Source organism: Bos mutus, chromosome 3 (assembly GCF_027580195.1).
Source record: "Bos mutus isolate GX-2022 chromosome 3, NWIPB_WYAK_1.1, whole genome shotgun sequence".
NCBI classification, from domain to species: domain Eukaryota; kingdom Metazoa; phylum Chordata; class Mammalia; order Artiodactyla; family Bovidae; genus Bos; species Bos mutus.
In genome coordinates, this window is record NC_091619.1 from 28,783,542 (window position 1) to 28,803,655 (window position 20,114).

At 41.5% G+C, this 20,114-nt stretch overlaps 1 long non-coding RNA gene across 1 annotated transcript in view; it reads right to left on the reverse strand.

The window, feature by feature from the left end:
- Positions 1-3,494: 3,494 nt before the first annotated feature.
- LOC138985844 (uncharacterized) overlaps positions 3,495-20,114 on the reverse strand; it is a 46,025-nt gene continuing 29,405 nt past the window's right edge. The window contains exon 3 of the long non-coding RNA XR_011462809.1: positions 3,495-4,210. This is a non-coding gene — a long non-coding RNA (uncharacterized lncRNA). The remainder of the gene's footprint in view (positions 4,211-20,114) is intronic.

Consider the following 20,114-nt stretch of genomic DNA (forward strand, 5'->3'; position numbering starts at 1 on the left):
TAAGTTAAATAAGCAGGGTGACAATATACAGCCTTGACGTACTCCTTTTTCTATTTGGAACCAGTCTGTTGTTCCATGTCCAGTTCTAACTGTTGCTTCCTGTCCTGCATACAAGTTCCTCAAGAGGCAGGTCAGGTGGTCTGGTATTCCCATCTCTTTCAGAACTTTCCACACTTTATTGTGATCCACATGGTCAAAGGCTTTGGCATAATCAATAAAGCAGAAACAGATGTTTTTCTGGAACTCTCTTGCTTTTTTGGTGATCCAGCAGATGTTGGCAACTTGATCTCTGGTTCCTCTGCCTTTTCTAAAACCAGCTTGAACATCTGGAAGTTCACGGTTCACATATTGCTAAAGCCTGGCTTGGAGAATTTTGAGCATTACTTTACTAGCGTGTGAGATGAGTGCAATTGTGTGGTAGTTTGAGCATTCTTTAGCATTGCCTTTCTTTGGGATTGGAATGAAAACTGACCTTTTCCAGTCCTGTGGCCACTGCTGAGTTTTCCAAATTTGCTGGCATATTGAGTGCAGCACTTTCACAGCATCATCTTTCAGGATTTGAAAGAGCTCAACTGGAATTCCATCACCTCCACTAGCTTTGTTTGTAGTGATGCTTCCTAAGACCCACTTGACTTCACATTCCAGGATGTCTGGCTCTAGGTGAGTGATCATACCATCATGATTATCTGGGTTGTGAAGATCTTTTTTTTACAGTTCTTCTTTGTATTCTTGCCACTTCTTCTTAATATCTTCTGCTTCCCGTGAGGTCCATACCATTTCTGTCCTTTATCGAGCCCATCTTTACATGAAATGTTCCCTTGGTATCTCTTATTTTCTTGAAGAGATCTCTAGTCTTTCCCATTCTGTTGTTTTCCTCTATTTCTTTGCATTGATCACTGAGGAAGGCTTTCTTATCTGTCCTTGCTATTCTTTGGAGCTCTGCATTCAAATGGGAATATCTTTCTTTTTTGGGGGGGGGAATATCTTTCCTTTTCTCCTTTCTTTTCACTTCTCTTCTTTTCACAGCTATTTGTAAGGCCTCCCCAGATAGCCATTTTGCTTTTTTGCATTTCTTTTCCATGGGGATGTCATCCTTTTGAAACTTACTACTAGTCTTTTTTTTGATGGACTTCCCTGGTAGCTCAGACGGTAAAGCGTCTGCCTACAATGCGGGAGACCCAGGTTCGAACCCTGGGTCAGGAAGATCCCCTGGAGAAGGAAACGGCAACCCACTCCAGTATTCACACCTGGAAAATCCCATGGACCAAGGAGCCTGGTGGGCTACAATCCATGGGATCGCAAAGAGTCAGATACGACTGAGCGACTTCTGTGTTCTGTGTGTGTGTTCATGGGGATGGTCTTGATCCCTGTCTCCTGTACAATGTCACGAACCTCATTCCATAGTTCATCAGGCACTCTATCTATCAGATCTAGTCCCTTAAATCTATTTCTCACTTCCACTGTATAATCATAAGGGATTTGATTTAGGTCATACCTGCATGGTCTAGTGGTTTTCCCCACTTTCTTCAATTTAAGTCTGAACTTGGCAATAAGGTGTTCATGATCTGAGCCATAGTCAGCCCCAGTCTTGTTTTCACTGACTGTATAGAGCTTCTCCATCTTTGGCTGCAAAGAATATAATCAATCTGATTTCAGTGGTGTCCATGTGTAGAGTCTTCTCTTGTGTTGTTGGAAGAGGGTGTTTGCTATGACCAGTGCGTTCTCTTGGCAAAACTCTATTAGCTTTTGCCCTGCTTCATTCCATATTCCAAGGCCAAATTTGCCTGTTATTCCAGGTGTTTCTTGACTTTCTACTTTTGCATTCCAGTCCCTTATAATGAAAAGGACATCTTTTTTGGGTGTTAGTTCTAAAAGGTCTTGTAGGTCTTCATAGAACCGTTCAATTTCAGCTTCTTCAGTGTTACTGGTTGGGGCATAGACTTGGATTACTGTGATATTGAATGGTTTGCCTTGGAAACGAATAGAGATCATTCTGTCATTTTTGAGATTGCATCCAAGTACTGCATTTAGGACTCTTGTTGACCATGATGGCTACTCCATTTCTTCTGAGGGATTCCTGCCCACAGTAGTAGATGTAATGGTCATCTGAGTTAAATTCACCCATTCCAGTCCATTTTAGGTCACTGACTCCTAGAATGTCGACGTTCACTCTTGCCATCTCCTGTTTGACTATTTCCAATTTGCCTTGATTCATGGACCTGACATTCCAGGTCCCTATGCAATATTGCTCTTTACAGCATCGGACCTTGCTTCTATCACCAGTCACATCCACACTGGGTATTGTTTTTGCTTTGGCTCCGTCCCTTCATTCTTTCTGGAGTTATTTCTCCACTGATCTCCAGTAGCATATTAGGCACCTACTGACCTGGGGAGTTCCTCTTTCAGTATCCTATCATTTTGCCTTTTCATACTGTTCATGGGGTTCTCAAGGCAAGAATACTGAAGTGGTTTGCCATTCCCTTCTCCAGTGGACCACATTCTGTCAGACCTCTCCACCATGACCCGCCCGTCTTGGGTGGCCCCACACGGCATGGCTTAGTTTCATTGAGTTAGACAAGGCTGTGGAGTGAGTAGCCTATCCCTTCTCCAGCAGATCTTCCCAACCCAGGAATTGAACCAGGGTCTCCTGCATTGCAGGCAGATTCTTTACCAACTGAGCATGAGGGACTTCCCGTAATCCTGTCCTATTTCCTCAACATTCCCTCATTTGAAATTTAACATTTGCTGCCTGAGGTTAAGGTTCTTTATAATTTTTTTTCCCATTTTTTAGATTGTTAACTCCTTAAGGGTAGGTGCAATGTTTTACTCTGGATGGTATTCTCTGCCAGCACTTAATATGTACTTTAGAAAAGATTGTTGAAATAACACATGCTGGAGAAGGTGTGGAAAAAAGTGAACTCTCTTACACTGTTGGTCAGAATGTAAGTTGGTGCCACCACTACAGAGAACAGTATGGAGGTTCCTTAAAAGCTAAAAATAGAGTTCCCATATGATCCAGTAATCTCACTCCTGGGCATGTATCTGGACACAACTATAATTAAAAATGAACCACTATGAACACGAACCACTATGTTCATAGCAGCACTATTCACAACAGTCAAAACATGGAAGAACCTAAATGTCCATTGACAGATGAGTGGATAAAAAGATGGGGTACACATACAAAATGGAACATTACTCAGCCACAAAAAAGGAGGAAATAATGCCATTTGCAGTAACATGGATGGACCTAGACGTTATCATAGTAAGTGAAGTAAGGAAAACAAATACCATATGATATCATGTGGAATCTAAAAGATAGCACAAATGAACTTATCTATGAAACATAAAGAGACTCATAGACATAGAGAACAGACTTGTGGTGGCCAAGTGTGTGGGGGGATGGAGCAGGAATTGGGATTAGCAGATTCAAACTATTATATTAATATATATGATGGAAAAACTACGTCCTACTATAGAGCACAGAGAACTCTGGTCTGTGATAGGTCTGTGATTGAAAGTGAGCAGGCACAGAGGTCTTTCTGTCTCCCATTTCTTGCAGGCAAGACCCCAGCCTCCAAGATCTTCCCTGAGTTGCAAAGGGCAGATTCAAACAGTTGCTAATCAAGTTATTGTTGTTGTTTCGTCCCTAAGTTGTAACTGACTCTTTTGCTAAGCCATGGACTGTAGCCTGCCAGGCTCCTCTGTCCATGGGATTTCCCAGACAAGAATACTTGAGTGGGTTGCCATTTACTTCTCAGGGTATCTTCCTGAGCCAGGGATTGAATCCATGTCTCCTTCATTGGTGGGTGGATTCTTTACCACTTAGCCATCTGGAAACCCAACATCAACTGTACTTCAATTTTTTAAGAAAGAAATGATTATTGAATGGAGTCAAAACTGAATAACCTTTCTTTCCCCACAAGACCTTATTAATATTTATTCTCCAAACAATATGCAAACAAAATTGATTAAAAAGCAGAAAACTGAGGTTTGAAGAATGAAAACTCCCAGAGAGGGCTTCAGGGTGGGAGTGGAACAGAAGCCAATCTGGTGGTAATTCTGCTCGTCATTCTCCTGTCTGTTTAGTCTCTCTCATCTCAAGGCTATGGTGACAGCCTGGAATGAATTGAATCCTGAATAGCAACTGCAGGTCTGCAGGCCTGGGATGAAGTACCATGTCTCTTTAACTCTTTCTTCGGAGAGAATTCTAAAAAGGTGGGAAAAGAGAGAAAAAGGAAATTTAGTCCACAGAGAAATTAACTGCAATGCCAAGACCACACACAGCTTTAAAATTCAATGCTTTCTTTCTCTGAAGATACCCAGGTCGGTTTGTCTCTGCTGTTTTTCATCATATAAATTACTTTGCTTGAAGGGCAAGTGGGAGTAAATATAGCAGCAGTATCTCTGATGTAACATTTACTGACCTGGCTTTGACACGTCCTTGACATTGTCCTTTAGAAAAGAAAGAGAAAAAGAGAAACTGTCTCTGCTACTGTGTGTAAGAGAAACTCCCATTCTCAGCCATCATCCGAGTATGGGAGACTGATAAATATAAAGAATAAAAATGAAAAAGTGAAAGATGCTGGTAATTTGTCAGCTTTCCTGTGTTTGACTGTCCCTGGCAGGTGGGCCAGTGCCAGAGACAGTCAATCAGCAGTATTTACCAAGGTGGGGGTAGCCAGATGCTCATGCTGGAAAGTTCAAGGCACAGTTCAAGTTCCCATTCTGAACGTGCATTTTAAAAACATCCTGCCCAAAAGTTTTGTAGGTTACTGAGTTCCATTTTCCCCTTACTCTTTCCAGTCTCTCTCTTTTTTTTCCTTAAAGCAAGGACTTAAGGATATCAATGATGAAACTTTACTTTTTATAGAGCTGGAATACACATCTAAAAGAGAATTGTGGGACTTCCCTGATGGCTCAGTGGTAAAGAATCCTCCTGCCAATGCAGGAGACTTGGGTTCGATCCCTCTGAGAAGATCCCACATGCCTCAGACCAACTAAGCCCAATAGCCACAACTATTGAGCCTGTACCCTAGAGCCTGCTGCTGCTGCTGCTGCTAAGTCACTTCAGTCGTGTCCGACTCTGTGCGACCCCATAGATGGCAGCCCACCAGGCTCCCCCGTCCCTGGGATTCTCCAGGCAAGAACACTGGAGTGGGTTACCATTTCCTCCTCCAATGCATGAAAGTGAAAAGTGAAAGGGAAGTCGCACCCTAGAGCCTAGGAGCCGCAATTACTGAAGCCTGAGCACTCTAGGGCCCATGTTCCACAAGAGAAGCCACTGCAATGAGAACCTGAGCAGCACAACTAGAGATTAGCTCCTGATTGCCGCCACTAGAGAAAGGCCTGTGCAGGAATGAAGGCCTAGTACAGCACCCCCACTCCAAAAAAAAGTAAATAATTGTGGCTCTCTGAGGAGAGGCCTGGATAAGTGGGTGAGTAAGTTCAGGGTTGGGGGTGGGGAGGAGGGCAGAGGGGAGAACAGCCCAGAAGTCTTTTCTCTATGCTTTCTGATTACTTTACAATGAGAATATTTAGTGAATTACATTTTCTTTTTTTTTTTTATTCAGGCCACAAAGCCTGTGGGATCTTAGTTCCCCCAGCTGGGATCAAAGAGCCCCCGGCCTTGTTCTTAAACACTGAACTGTCAGATAAGTTCCCCACGTGCAATTTAAGTAGGGAAAAGGACAGAAAGGATGGATTGGGAAACAGTTCACCTGTGATTTATACATGAAACTTCATTTGGACATATTATGAACTCTCAGTTAACCCCAATAAAATATGCTTGGTAGATTAACTGGGATTATCTTACTGCCAATGTCCAGCATATAGTTTCAACTCCTTTTGTTTTTTAATTTTGCACCTCAATGTAAAATTTAAATTATGTACCACATGAAAATATGTTATTTGTAATAAATACATATGTATACATGCTTCTGTCTATCCATTTATGTTTATTAATTACTTTTTTTTTTTTAATATTTATTTGGTTGCGTTGGGTCTTACTGCGGCACATACGGTCTCTTGTGGTGGACAGGCTTAGTTTCGAGACATGTGGGATCTTGGCAACCAGGGATTGAATCCATGTCCTCAGCATTGGAAGACAGAATTTTTAACCACTGAACTGTCACTGACTCCAAACTCCCTCTGCTCACTGCAGGACTGGCCAATGAATGAGAGAGGAGGTGTTGAGGCAAGGTATTTGACTTTATTCAGAAAGCTGGCTGACCAAGAAAATGGCAGACTAACTCAAAATAACCATCTTATCTGGAGCTGGATGTCAGGTTCTTTTTATAGATCGAAGATGGTTGGGGGAGGTGGCCATTAATCTTGCAAATATCTCCTAGAATGGCAAGCCTCAGGCAGGGAATGTATTAATTTCTTCATTCTTGCCATCTAAAGGGAGGGCAGGGTTCTGAACAAAGGCAGTTTAGTTTACCAGTCAGGCAGAAGGGCAAGATTCTCTGAGACAGACCATTATGTATGATTATAACAACAAAAGCAACAAAAAGCAAGTCAAAGAAACAATTCCAACATGGAGTCAGAATTGGCTTTTCCCTGCAACAGACCACTAGGGAAGTCCCTACTTTCTTGTTTTCTTGATAAGACAGAAATAAGAGAACATTGTGATGGTACTGCTGGCAATGCACTCCCACTGCCACCCCCATTTTAAGACCACTGGCCAAATTAACAGAGCAATGCTGTTCTAGGAGTTAATGTATACATTAATGTAAACAAAATAGCTCATGCAGTGCCTGGCATAGGCTATTTGCTCTATAAAATATAAAAATTGGGATCCTTTCTTTCTTCCCCCTTGCTCATGGGAAAGGACATGGTTGAAACAAAAGAACTTCTTTGTAAGCATCTGGCCTAGGAAAGTCAGAGCTAGGGAGGGTTTGATACCAATCCCCCTCATCTTAAGACAAAAATGCTGAGGGCCAGGGAGAGTTGCTGTTTAATAAACCTTACAAATCCTCTGAATGGCAATGCCAGGTGTCTTTTTCTTACTCCTTTTTTTTTTTTTTTTTTTTGGCTGCACCTAGCAGTTTGCAGGATCTCAGGTTCCCAGCCAGAGATTGAACCTGGGCCACAGCAATGAAAACCAGAAATCCTAACCACTAGGCCACCAGGGAACTCCCCCAAGTGTCTCTTTTCTTTCTTTCTTTTTATCTTTTCCCTGTCAAGTGTCTTAATGTAGTCTTCTAAACTTCCATGTGTACCTCTGGCTCATTTCTAAACTACATGACTGAGTGACTTTCACTTCACTAATTTTGGGGTTAACTGTCTTCTCTCTTTCCTCATCTTGGTATGGCTAAGTTTAAAACTATGATCTTACACTTTCATGTGCTGTAGGAGGAAAACTTCAGAAAAGCTAGAAATACAATAAAAGCTTTAAAAATTAATTCAAGTGACTAGGCTGAAGGCATCCTGGCTTCTCCCATAGCATAGTATATATACATAGTGAGCAGCAGGTAGGGCTTATTATTATTGTCATCATCCTCATCATCCTTATCATCCTTATCAGTTTGGCTTCCCTGTAAGTGTGAATAGGTTTTCAATGATATGTTTCAAAGGTCTAAGCAGCTTCTCTTGTCCTGAGAGAGACTGAGCCAGCATCCAGGTGGCTTCTAAGAACAATACCTACCCGACAACTCAGGTGGCTTGGCGTTGCTGAGCCCAGAGAAAACGTTGGGAAGATCTAGCAGAGGGAGCTCCCAGCCCCCAGCGTGATGCCTGGGGCAAGCTCCTGGAAAAGTTTACCTAATTTCCACCTAGAAAAACAGAGCTCTCCTCTGGAATTCAAACACAATTTAGAGAGGACAGAGAAATTCACAGCCTGGGGCCCAAGTCTGCCTGGTGCCAAAACAACCACAAAATTCTGCTTCACAGTTTGTGAAGCACTATGAAAGGCAGAGGGCCTGAGTCACAGGCAGGCTTTACAAAGTTCACAAAGTCTCATTTTACCAATTTAAAACAAAACTGGAAATAAGGTAAAGAGGAAGGAAAAGACACTAATAAGATTTGAGAGCCCAGTTGTTCTAGACAGCAGGTACATTGACATTTCTTATTTCACTTTCACAACCTCCCTGGAAAGAAGATTCATCGCTATTTTTTTAAAAAAAACTGAAGCTCATAGGCCAAGCAGCATGCCCAGGTTTACAGAGCAACCAAGTGGCAGAACCAAAAAGTGAGTCTAGGCCCTTTGACCTCTAACCTCGTGAGTGCACCTTCCTCAGCCCCATATGAAGCAACCAAATTCCAGAATGTTTTATGAGCACCCTGCTGAAGGTCATGCAGCTAATAGCAGGCAGGGCTGGCGTCTGCCTGTAATTCAGTTGTCAGGCTTCAGGTGGTTAGTCTGTGTTTAGCAAGATGTTTTGTTTGCTGATGGGAAACAAAGATGTGGTGAAAGAAAAGCTGACTTGTTTAGTTAATTTGGGTTGGAGATGTGGTTTGCAGGGAGAGGGCCCTAAACTAAAACATCACATTATGAAATTACAGATCAAATGAAGAAGTAGGAATGAAATGAAGTAAATCCAGGAGCCCATGCTGACCAGAAAACAAAACCAAATTTCTCTTCTCTGTGTTAATCAAGTTTTTTTTTAATTGGAGTATAATTGCTTTACAATGTTGTGTTACATTCTGCTGTACAACAGCATGAATCAGCTGTATGTATATACATACCACCTCCCTCTTGAGCCTTCCTCTCACCCCTCCCTTAATCAAGTCTTTAAAACAACTTATATTTTTGAATGAAATATTTCCATAATAAAAAAAATCAAGAGATTCAAAATATGAAAAGGTAACATGAAAAGTCACTTTTCCTCCTCCTCTGAGCCCTTCACCTGCCAGCTCCCCTCCCCTTTCCCCACAGCTAGCCTGGCCACCAGAGAGTATTCAGAGGCCTTGACTCAACCTAAACACAGAGGATTCTAGGTGTTAGAAGAGAATGCTCATTACAGGGTATCAACTGCAGAACAATGCACAACCTAAAATTTTTGAGTTGTTTGCTTCAAAGATCTTATTAGAACTGGGCATGGAACAATAGACTGGTTCCAAATAGGAAAAGGAGTATGTCAAGGCTGTATATTGTCACCCTGCTTATTTAACTTATATGCAGAGTACATCATGAGAAACACTGGGCTGGATGAAGCACAAGCTGGAATCAAGATTGCTGGGAGAAATATCAATAACCTCAGATATGCAGATGACACCACCCTTATGGCAGAAAGTGAAGAAGAACTAGAGAGCCTCTTGATGAGAGTGAAAGAGGAGAGTGAAAAAGTTGGCTTAAAGCTCAACATTCAGAAAACTAAGATCATGGCATCCGGTCCCATCACTTAATGGCAAATACATGGGGAAACGGTGGAAACAGCGGCTGACTTTATTTTTCTGTATTCCAAAATCACTGCGGATGGTGACTGCAGTCATAAAATTAAAAGACGCTTACTCCTTGGAAGGAAAGTTATGACCAACCTAGACAGCATATTAAAAAGCAGAGACATTACCTTGTTAACAAAGGTCCGTCTAGTCAAGGCCATAGTTTTCCCAATAGTCATGTTTGGATGTGAGAGTTGGACTATAAAGAAAGCTGAGTGCCAAAGAATTGATGCTTTTGAACTGTGGTGTTGGAGAAGACTCTTGAGAGTCCCTTGGACTGCAAGGAGATCCAACCAGTCCATTCTAAAGGAGATCAGTCCTGGGTGTTCATTGGAGGGACTGATGTTGAAGCTGAAACTCCAATACTTTGGCCACTTGATGCGAAGAGCTAACTCATTTGAAAAGACCTTGATGATGGGAAAGACTGAGGGCAGGAGGAGAAGGGGACAACAGAGGATGAGGTGGTTGGATGGCATCACCGACACAATGGACATGGGTTTGGGTGGACTCTGGGAGTTGGTGATGGACAGGGAGGCCTGGTGTGCTGCGGTTCATGGGGTCGCAAAGAGTCAGACACGACTGAGCAACTGAACTGAACTGAACTGAGTACTACAGCCTGGGAGACAACTTCTCAGAAAACTGAGGAACTGTTCCAAAGAGGTCAAGGGAAAGCCAGGGTATATGAGATTTTTATTGTTTTTTTTTTTTTTAAGTTTATTTTTGGCTGTGTTGGGTCTTCATTGCCATGAAGGCATTATTCTAGTTGCAGCAAGCAGGGGGGCTACTGTCTAATTTCAGTGCTCAGGCTTCTCCTCAAGAAGCCTTGCTGTGGAGCAAGGGCTCTAGGGCATATGGGCTTCAGCAGTTGTGGCTCCTGGGTCCTAGAGCCCAGGCTCAAGAGTTGTGACACACCGGCTTAGTTGTATATTCTCCTGCATTTGCAGGCATATTCTCTACCACTGAACTACCAGGGAAGCCCCTGTTTTTCTGTTTTGTTTTAATATTTATTTGGCTGCACCAGGTCTTAGTTGTGGAACATGGGATCTTTGATCTTCACTGCAGCATGTGGAATCTTTAGTTGTGGCATGTGGGATCTAGTTCCCTGACCAGATATTGAACCCTAGCACCCTGCACTGAGAGTGTGGAGTCTTAGTCACTGGACCGCCAGTGAAGTCCCAGGGCATATGAGTTTTTTGCTGGAAACATGTAGTCAAACATCAAAAGATTACTGCTCATCACAAAGAACAGATACTACAGATTGGTGATTTTAGCACTCTTCTGTTTTGGAAAGATGCAAGGATCTGGGTTCACTGAAATTACTCCTTAGATATGCATCTTAACTAAGGCTAATACCCAAGGCACAGAATGCTTCCTGTTTTTCTTGATCCTGAATTTCCCTGAGGGCACACCTTCAGTGCTGCAGTGGCTGGAACTGGGATGGCTGGAAACCCTTCCTGTTCAAAATGATGTGATTTGAGGTGTGTGTTAAGGCCCAGTGCTTTGTCCTAAATATATCCTCACTGACCTGGTACCACCTTCCCCTTTAACCTAGCTGGAAATTCGCCCAAGTGAGGGCTAATCCTCATATTAAACAAAGATGAGGACATGACTTCTAGAACTACACCAGAATAGGGTAACTCTCAAAGTACATAATTTTGCCTAAGTCATTCCTGTTTATCAACCTAATTCATATTCTCTGGTTATTTTGTTCTCTCCATTTTCTTCTTCAAAAGACCCTCACCAAGGGGACTTCCCTGGCGGTCCAGAGGTTAAGACTCTGTGCTTCCAAAGCAGGGGGTACGGGTTTGATCCCTGGTACGGAGAAGGCAATGGCACCCCACTCCAGTACTCCTGCCTGGAAAATCCCATTGATGGAGCCTGGTAGGCTGCTGTCCATGGGGTCGCTGGGGGTTGGACACAGCTAAGCGACTTCCCTTTCACTTTTCACTTTCCTGCATTGGAGAAGGAAATGGCAACCCACTCCAGTGTTCTTTCCTGGAGAATCCCAGGGACGGGGGAGCCTGGTGGGCTGCCGTCTATGGGGTCACACAGAGTCGGACATGACTGAAGTGACTTAGCAGTAGCAGCAGCAGCAGGGGGGACCTAAGGTTCCGCATGCTGCATGGCACGGTCAAAAACAAAACAAAAAGACCCTCACTGAGGCAAATATGAGTTTAGGATTTTAAATATAATAGATTTCCTCACATTTTCCAAGAAGCCAGCTTGACACAAACTAGATTTTGCTTATGGGTGAACCGTGAGGGATTTATGATGAAGGCCTTCCTCCCCTTCCAAGTGCCTGGTTACTGACCTCACAAGATCATAATTTATGAGGACCTTTTACCTTCACTCCCTTTTTACCAAGTAAAACAACAAAAAGAAAAAGGTGAGGACATTGTCTTAGGCTGCTACTGATAGGAGAAATGGAAACAGCACACCCTGGCCAGGCACCACAGTAACCATTTGCATGAGCTATTGTAGGACAGGAGATCCTGGTCAGGACACAGAACTAGCCAGCACCCACGAGAATTCTGGAAAGCTCAAAAGGAGAGACTATAGACACCAGTCAATATGTCCTCCTAGAATCCTTCTCGCTGGAATCTATCTTGGTTGAGTGATGTGCACACCACCAGGAAGGACCCTGAGTCAGAATGACTGGCAAGATGCAACCCAGAAAGAAAACTAATCCCATCACCATAAAACCCAAGACTGTGACCCATGTGGCAGCGCAGTCCTCCTGGGTACCCCTTACCCTCCTATTCTCCCCACCCCCGGCGCCCTTCCCAATAACGCCTCTTGCTATGTCAGCATGCGAGTCTCCTCAGACAACTTATTTCTGAGTGTTAAACAAGAGCCCACTCTTGGGCCCTGGATGGGGCCCCCCTCCTGCAACACTATCAACCCTCCACTGTTAATCAGGTCTTCTTTAAGCTTATAATCAAAATAGCTAAGGAGGCAGACCTTACACCTGTTCTGTCCGTGCCTTTCCAAATTTGAACAAAGCCTTTGCCCAACTTTGCTGCTCTTTAAAGAGTCTGTCCTGTTTTCACCAATCTTTGGCAAACTCCTCTAACAAATTATCTGCCTGGCAATTACATTCACCTCTTAACTTGCAATAATTTGGTTTTGACCTCTATTGAAAATGTAATTAGGGGCCATTATCTATTCCTGAATGAGTAGATTCAAATGCCCCTTCTCAGTCTTTACTGAATCCCAGAGTCCCCTGTTGAATTTTGTTATTGCAAACAACACCCTAAAAGATGTTTTTTTTTTAAAAAAAAAATTAAAATAGCTAATTATAGGGAATTCCCTGGTGGTCCAGTGGTTAACTGCTGAGGGCCTTTGTTCAGTCCCTGTTCTGGGAACTAAGATCCCACAAGTCAAGTGACATGGCAAAAAAAAAATTATAGGAACAGCATAGACGCTTTAATATTGTTGTAAATATAAGGCAGAAAAAGTCACCCACAATGCCACTATACCCCAAAAGACAAGCATTTTTTAAGAAGATATATTTACAGGGCACTAGCTCAATATATTATAGTTCATCTTACAGAATGTTATACAACATTTGAAAACAATGAAATAAATCCATAGGTATGAAAAAAAAAACTTCCATAGTAATTAGTGGAAGTGAAAAATATCATGATGCACTGTACACATCATGCAATACCATTTGTGTATTTTTATAGATGTATATATGAAATAAAATTATTTTTATTTTAAGGCAGGGCAAGCACTTTTTTTTTAGGACAAGAAAATTTTTAAACACAAAATTCTTTCCTGCCTCCAGCTAATTTGGGGATACTTTAGACGCTCCCTGAAGCATCCCAGAGAGAGATTAAACAATTAGGATTGTTTGGTATGTTGGGTTATATGGGAAGCATTGCCTAGTGGAGTGGAGATAAACCTTCTCAGGTTGCACTGTATGGATAAAATGTCATTAATATAAATATTCTTATAAATTATATAAAATTTCTAAAATTGGATATGTTCTGGTATAATGCTACCAGTCATAATTCTAATTATGATCTTAAAATGTTGTACGTTATAGCAATAACTAAGTTTTTTTGTCAATTGCATTGTAATCAGATCTCTGCTGCTGCTGCTAAGTCACTTCAGTCGTGTCTGACTCTGTGGGACCCCATAGACGGCAGCCCACCAGGCTCCCCCGTCCCTGGGATTCTCCAGGTAAGAACACTGGAGTGGGTTGCCATTTCCTTCTGCAATGCATGAAAGTGAAAAGTGAAAGTGAAGTCGTTCAGTCGTGTCCGACCCTCAGCGACCCCATGGACTGCAGGCTTGCAGGCTCCTCCATCCACGGGATTTTCCAGGCTAGCTATACCTTTAAAGTCTTTTGTCATTCTAAGACATTACTTTGATGTCTTTGCAAAAATGCCTCATCTACAAGAAGATTCATAGAATTTTTTTAAGACTTATTTTTAAAAATATTTATTTATTTTTGCTGTATCAGGCCTTAGTCGTGGCTAACAGGTTCTTTTCAGCTTGTGGACTTCTCTCTAGCTGTGGAAGGTAGGCTCAGTGGTTGTGGCATGTGAGCTTGGTTGCCCTGTGGTATGTGAGAATCTTAGTTCCCTGACCAGGGATAAAATCCACATCCCCTGCATTGGAAGGTGGATTCTTAACCACTGTACCACCAGAGAAGCCCCTTAATTGAATTATTAAAAGGATACTCTATGTTTATTTCTGAAGTTTATCACAGTAATCTATTTTTGGATACAGATCAGATGCCTCATGACCTGCAACCAGAAGATTATTCACATTGGAAAAGACATCAGATAAAGGACTGTCCACAGCCTTGTTGGAAGGGGCCATATCAGGTCTTCTCTCTTAAATGGACTGAAACTCCTGTTTCTGACACCCTCTTAGACTGAGACCAGCAGTACCAGACCAGGACAAGAAGAAGACAACATCCGAAGTAGACAGCTTCCAAGATACCGAACCAGACCTGTGTAATAATTACTTTGAGACTTGATCACACTTTTGTTTGTGAACCAAACATTACTTTCTTGAGCTCAGGCTTATGCAAATGTCAAAAATCAACCCAGTTGCTAGATTTATGGTTGATTACCTATGTCCAGTATTTCTGGGTTGCCTCAGTGGATCTCTCCTCTCCAAGGTTCTAATTGGAAGGCCCTTATCGATTTTAGCTTAGAAGAAAGGAATTCTGGTACCATGCAAGTACTGATGATAATCACTCTTATGAAATGGGACACTCTTACATTAAACTCTTATGTTTAATCTATCTATAAATATTCCTTTTCACTAGATATTAAATATATTGAGTAGCTCCTAACAGGACCCAATAGATTTATGGAACAAATTTATGGCCTTAGCTATTCCCAGGTTGGTTAGGAAGATGAACAATTGGTTTTCCTTAGGCTCAAGGTCACCTATGGGTAGCCTTGAAAATAGTCCCTGCCAACCTGTCTTTAATTTGGCCTGCTAGGTTCAATTGGGCTACCCAGGTGGTGCTAGTGGTAGAGAACCTGCCTACCAATACAGGAGACGTGAAAGATGGGTTCGATCCCTGGGTTGGGAAGGGATGGCAATCCACCCCAGAATTCTTGCCTAGAGAATTCCATGGACAGAGGAGCCTGGTGGGCTACGGTCCATAGGATTGCAAAGAGTCGAACATAACTGAAGCGACTTACTATACACACCTGTTCAATTAGTGTTTCAGTGGTATGATTATTGGGTCATGATATTTGTTCCTTCACTTGGAATAGAATATGTCATTATTTATAAAGAGGCATCAACAAAATTCAGCCAGTAAGCTTTAAATGGTAGTAACCATCATTGGGCTTGTCAGATGGCTTCCGGCCTGCCAAGCAGGTGACATGGATTCGATCCCTGGGTTGGGAAGATCCCCTGGAGAAGGAAATGACAACCCACTCCAGTATTCTTGCTTGGGAATTCTATGGACAGAGGAGCCTGTAGGCTACAGTTCATGGGGTCACAAAGACACAACTTAGAAACTGAGCATGCACGCATGAAACCAAGTCATTAGTTTGTTCAGTTAAGAAGTTTCCATGATGAGGAAAGCAGTCCTACAGGGGCAACTTGCACTATCACACACAGTGAATATATTCACATATATTTATATATGCTTTGACCTTCAAGATTTGTGTTTTTATACCTGATGAGTCTTCTAATGTAACCTGCCTTATGACACATAAGAAAAATCAAATTTCCACTCTGAATGATCCTCTTTCCAGTTTAAGTGAAATGTTAGGAAGATGGTTTGATTCAGGCGGATGTTGGCTTAAATCTTTGCTAATGATAGTTACTCCTACATTTTAATAACAGTTTGTGTAACCTAAAAAATATTAATAGTAGTTTCTTGCCTTTATGTTGTGTATCACCTACTCCCATTTAGAACATATCCAAACCATTTGAAACTATTAATCACATCCATATTCTCTATAAAATAATGGACATGCACAGTATACATGCAAGGGAAAATTGGCATAAGTCCTATTGGACCACTTGAAATTAACTGTCAGTCCTTGCCAGACATCCTACCAGTACAACTCCCCTAAAAGAAAAGAAAGAACTGGGCTATGAGGAACCAGCATCGAGGGACATGGTATACCACAGGAGGTAACCAACCATCCTAGCATCAAGGGACCAAATATTTGATCACCTTTTGATTAATTATCAAAAGAGAGAATTGATGAAATAAAGTTATTTTTAAGACAGGACAAGAAAAATGTTAAACATAAAATTCTCTCCCTGCCTGTTTGAGCCACCACCCCTTCCCCTTTAGCATGCCTTGTGCACCTGCGTTATACATTAACTAGATCCCCTTAGAAGACACAGGAATGCTTATTCACCAAAAAAAAAGCTATTTCCTCCTGGTACCAACAGGTAACACCTTAGGAGATAACATTCCTTTCTCAATCCTGTAAGGGGTCACAATAAGCCACTACTCACCTTGTTGGACTATGTAAACTGTCAATATATTATTTTGATGTATAACCCTTTGTCTCAAAAAACTTATATATTTATATATGCTTTGACCTTCAAGATGCAGAATAGTCCTCAGAGCTCTCAGAACGCTGCATGTATGCTAAGTTGTTTCAGTCATGTCTGACGCTTTGCCACCCTGTGGACTGTAGTCCGTCAGGCTTCTCTGTCCAAGGGATTCTCCAGGCAAAAATGTTGGAGCAGGTTGCCATTTCCTTTATCTCCTGGGTAATAATTTGCAGGTTGGCCTGAACAAAGTTTTCCATTTATTTCTTAAATCGACTACTAATTTTTTTCATTGTCATGCTGGGATATGCATGCAAAATTTCTGGAAGGACACACAAGGCCCTATCAACAGTGGTGGCTTCTAGACTCTAGAAAATGGGAACACCAGCTAGGAAAAAGGATTTTACTTTTTTATTTGTACTTTTCTGGGTTAATTGGGTTTCTGTGAATTTATGTAATGCATTTTTAAATGTATTTATAGTGTATTTAAATGTATTTAAAATACTAACATTTAAAACAAAGGTATATCTCTGCACAATTTTTTGAAATGAATAAAACAAATGTCCACACATGTATCATGTGAAGTTTATCAATTATAAAATTAATCAAAATAAATGCATTATGTTTGAAAGGCATGTGAAGGCTAGATTTTATTTCATCTACATAAATTCATAAGATTGCATAATCTCTGAGGAACGATAAGCAAACATAAATTAAACATTACTTCTAATAGTTTCAGTTCAGTTCAGTCGCTCAGTCGTGTCCAACTCTTTGCGACCCCATGGACAACATCATACCAGGCCTCCCTGTCCATCACTAACTCTTGGAGTTTACTCAAACTCATGTCCGTTGAGTTGGTGATGTTATCCAACCATCTCATCCTCTGTCATCCCCTTCTCCTCCCGCCTTCAATCTTTCCCAGCATCAGGGTCTTTTCAAATGAGTTGGTTTTTCACATCAGGTAGCCAAAGTATTGGGGTTTGGCTTCAACATCAGTCATTCCAATGAATATTCAGGACTGATTTCCTTTAGGATGGATTGGTTGGATCTCCTTGCAGTCCAAGGGACTCTTAAAAGTCTTCTCCAACACCACAGATCAAAAGCATCAACTCTTTGGCACTCAGTTTTCTTTACGGTCCAACTCTCACATCCATACATGACCACTGGAAAAACCGTAGCCTTGACTAGACGGACCTTTGTTGGCAAAGTAATGTCTCTGCTTTTTAATACGCTGTCTAGGTTGGTCATAACTTTCTTTCCAGGGAGCAAGCGTCTTTTAATTTCACGGCTGCAGTCACCATCTGCAGTGATTTTGGAGCCCCCCAAAATAAAGTCTGTCACTGTTTCCCCATCTATTTGCCATGAAGTGATGGGACCAGATGCCATGATCTTAGTTTTCTGAATGTTGAGTTTTAAGCCAACTTTTTCACTCTCCACTTTCGCTTTCATAGTAGTTTAAATAATTTCAAAACAAAAATTACCCAAAATGTTGTCAAAATTGTATAGCAAAATTTCATATTTGATTTAGAATATGATATTTTATTTATTTATTTATGACCTGGTAGCTTTCAGGATCTTAGTTCCCTGACCAGGGATAGAACTTGTGTTCCCTGCAGTGGAAGCACAGAGTCCTACCCATTGGACTGCCAGGGAATTCCCTGGCCTGTGATATTTTAATGTTTACACGATACTACAAAGGATCTAACAATGTCTAGAGTACAAGAGGTTCTTACAAAGGACCTGAGGGTACTCCTCTGATAATCCAGTGGTTAAGACGCCACCTTCCAATGCAAGTGAGACGGGTTCCATCCCTGATCGGGGAAGTAAGACCCCACATGCTACAGGGCAACTAATCCTGTGCACAACAAAGACCCAGCACAACCAACATAGGAAACAAAGGACCTATGTAGCAGTAACTCCAAACTATATACAAAATAATTTGTATCTAGTTCTGCCTATGATATTTGACCGAAGACCATTTGCTGTGAAATAAGGAACGACAAACTTGTTATGAGAGGAAGTTGTTGAAAGGAAGTCACTCCTTCTTTCTGACTAGACAATCTATGCGTGCACTCTCCTTCCTCCCCCTGTCAGTGTGACTATTGTCTTCCCTCCTTACCTTGACTTTGGAACTCAGGTCATCTCCCAGGCAAGAGACCACTACTAGAAAGCAATCATATGTCTGCTGGTAAGCCACATAAGGTCTGCTTTTCTTTCCTCCCTCTTCATCAAAAAAGGTATGTTTTTCAAAAGGTGGATTGGATTGTGAGTTATAGCTCAATTAAAAAAATAATAATTTTCACGCTGGAAGAGGAAGGACAAACATAGGTAAGAAACTTGAAATACCACCATGGGGAGCTTATTTGAGATATTTTGCCACGTTGAACAAACTAAAATTTCTAATCCTGATACCAAGAGGTAGTGAAAGAAATAGCTAATATTATAAAAACCGCAAATAGAAATATTATAAAAATTGACAATGGAAAAAGTATCAGAGGGTAAAGGACTGATTTTCAAGAGTGACAAAGGGCTTCTTTTAAAGACAGAGGATACAATCTAGATGTCCACTGACAGATGAATAGATAAAGAAATTGTTGTACATATATACAATGGAATATTGCTCAGCCACAAAAAGGAACGAATTTGAGTCAGTTGTAATGAGTGGAATGAACCTAAAGTCTGTCATACGGAGTGAAGTAAATCAGAAAGAGAAAAACAAATATTGTATATTAACACATATATACAGAATCTAGAAAAATGGTACTGATGAATCTATTTCAAGGCAAGAATAGAGATGCAGACATAGAGAATGAACTTGTGAACCCAGCGGGGGAAGGAGAGGGTGGGGTGAACTGAAAGAGTGGCACTGACATATATACACTGCTGCTGCTGCTGCTGCTAAGTCACTTCAGTTGTGTCCGACTCTGTGTGACCCCATAGATGGAAGCCCACCAGGCTCCCCCGTCCCTGGGATTCTCCAGGCAAGAACACTGAAGTGGGTTGCCATTTCCTTCTCCAATGCATGAAAGTGAAAAGTGAAAGGGAAGTCGCTTAGTCGTGCCTGACTCTTCGCGACCCCATGGACATATATACACTACCATGTGTAAAATACAAAGCTAGTGGGAAGGTGCTGTATAACAGAGAGCTCAGCCTGGTTCTCTGTGACGACCTAAAGAGGTGGGGGGGCGGTGGTTGGAGTAGGAAGGAGGCTCAAGAGAGAGGGGATATATGTATACTTACAGCTGATTCACACTGGTGTACAGCAGAAACTAACACATTGGAAAGCAATTATCCTCCAAATAAAAATAAATTTAAAAAAATAATAAAGGATTGACCAGACCTGCTTAGTTTAAAATAGTTGCCTATTTAGAGAGTAAGACTAGGGCATAAAGCAGGTTGGTTTGTTTGCCTGTTTCATTCTAAACATTTGGTACTACTTTTAAATTAAATCTATATAATTAATAAATTTTACCCTCCAAAGTTTTTCACATGGGAAAATATGAGACCTTAAAAACTATGATCTTCAAATCTTCAATGACTCCTGGAAGATTTGGGGTAGATTATTACAAAATGTTTAATGAGCACTTAAAGGAATTGGCCTTAAGTGCCAACTTGGATCCACTATGGACAAGTTGTTTATTCAAGAAACATTTATTGTCTACCCACTTGATCCCAGTCACTCTCCAAGGCACTAGCAAAATGAAGCAGAAAACAAAACAGCACCTTTCTGCTTCTTG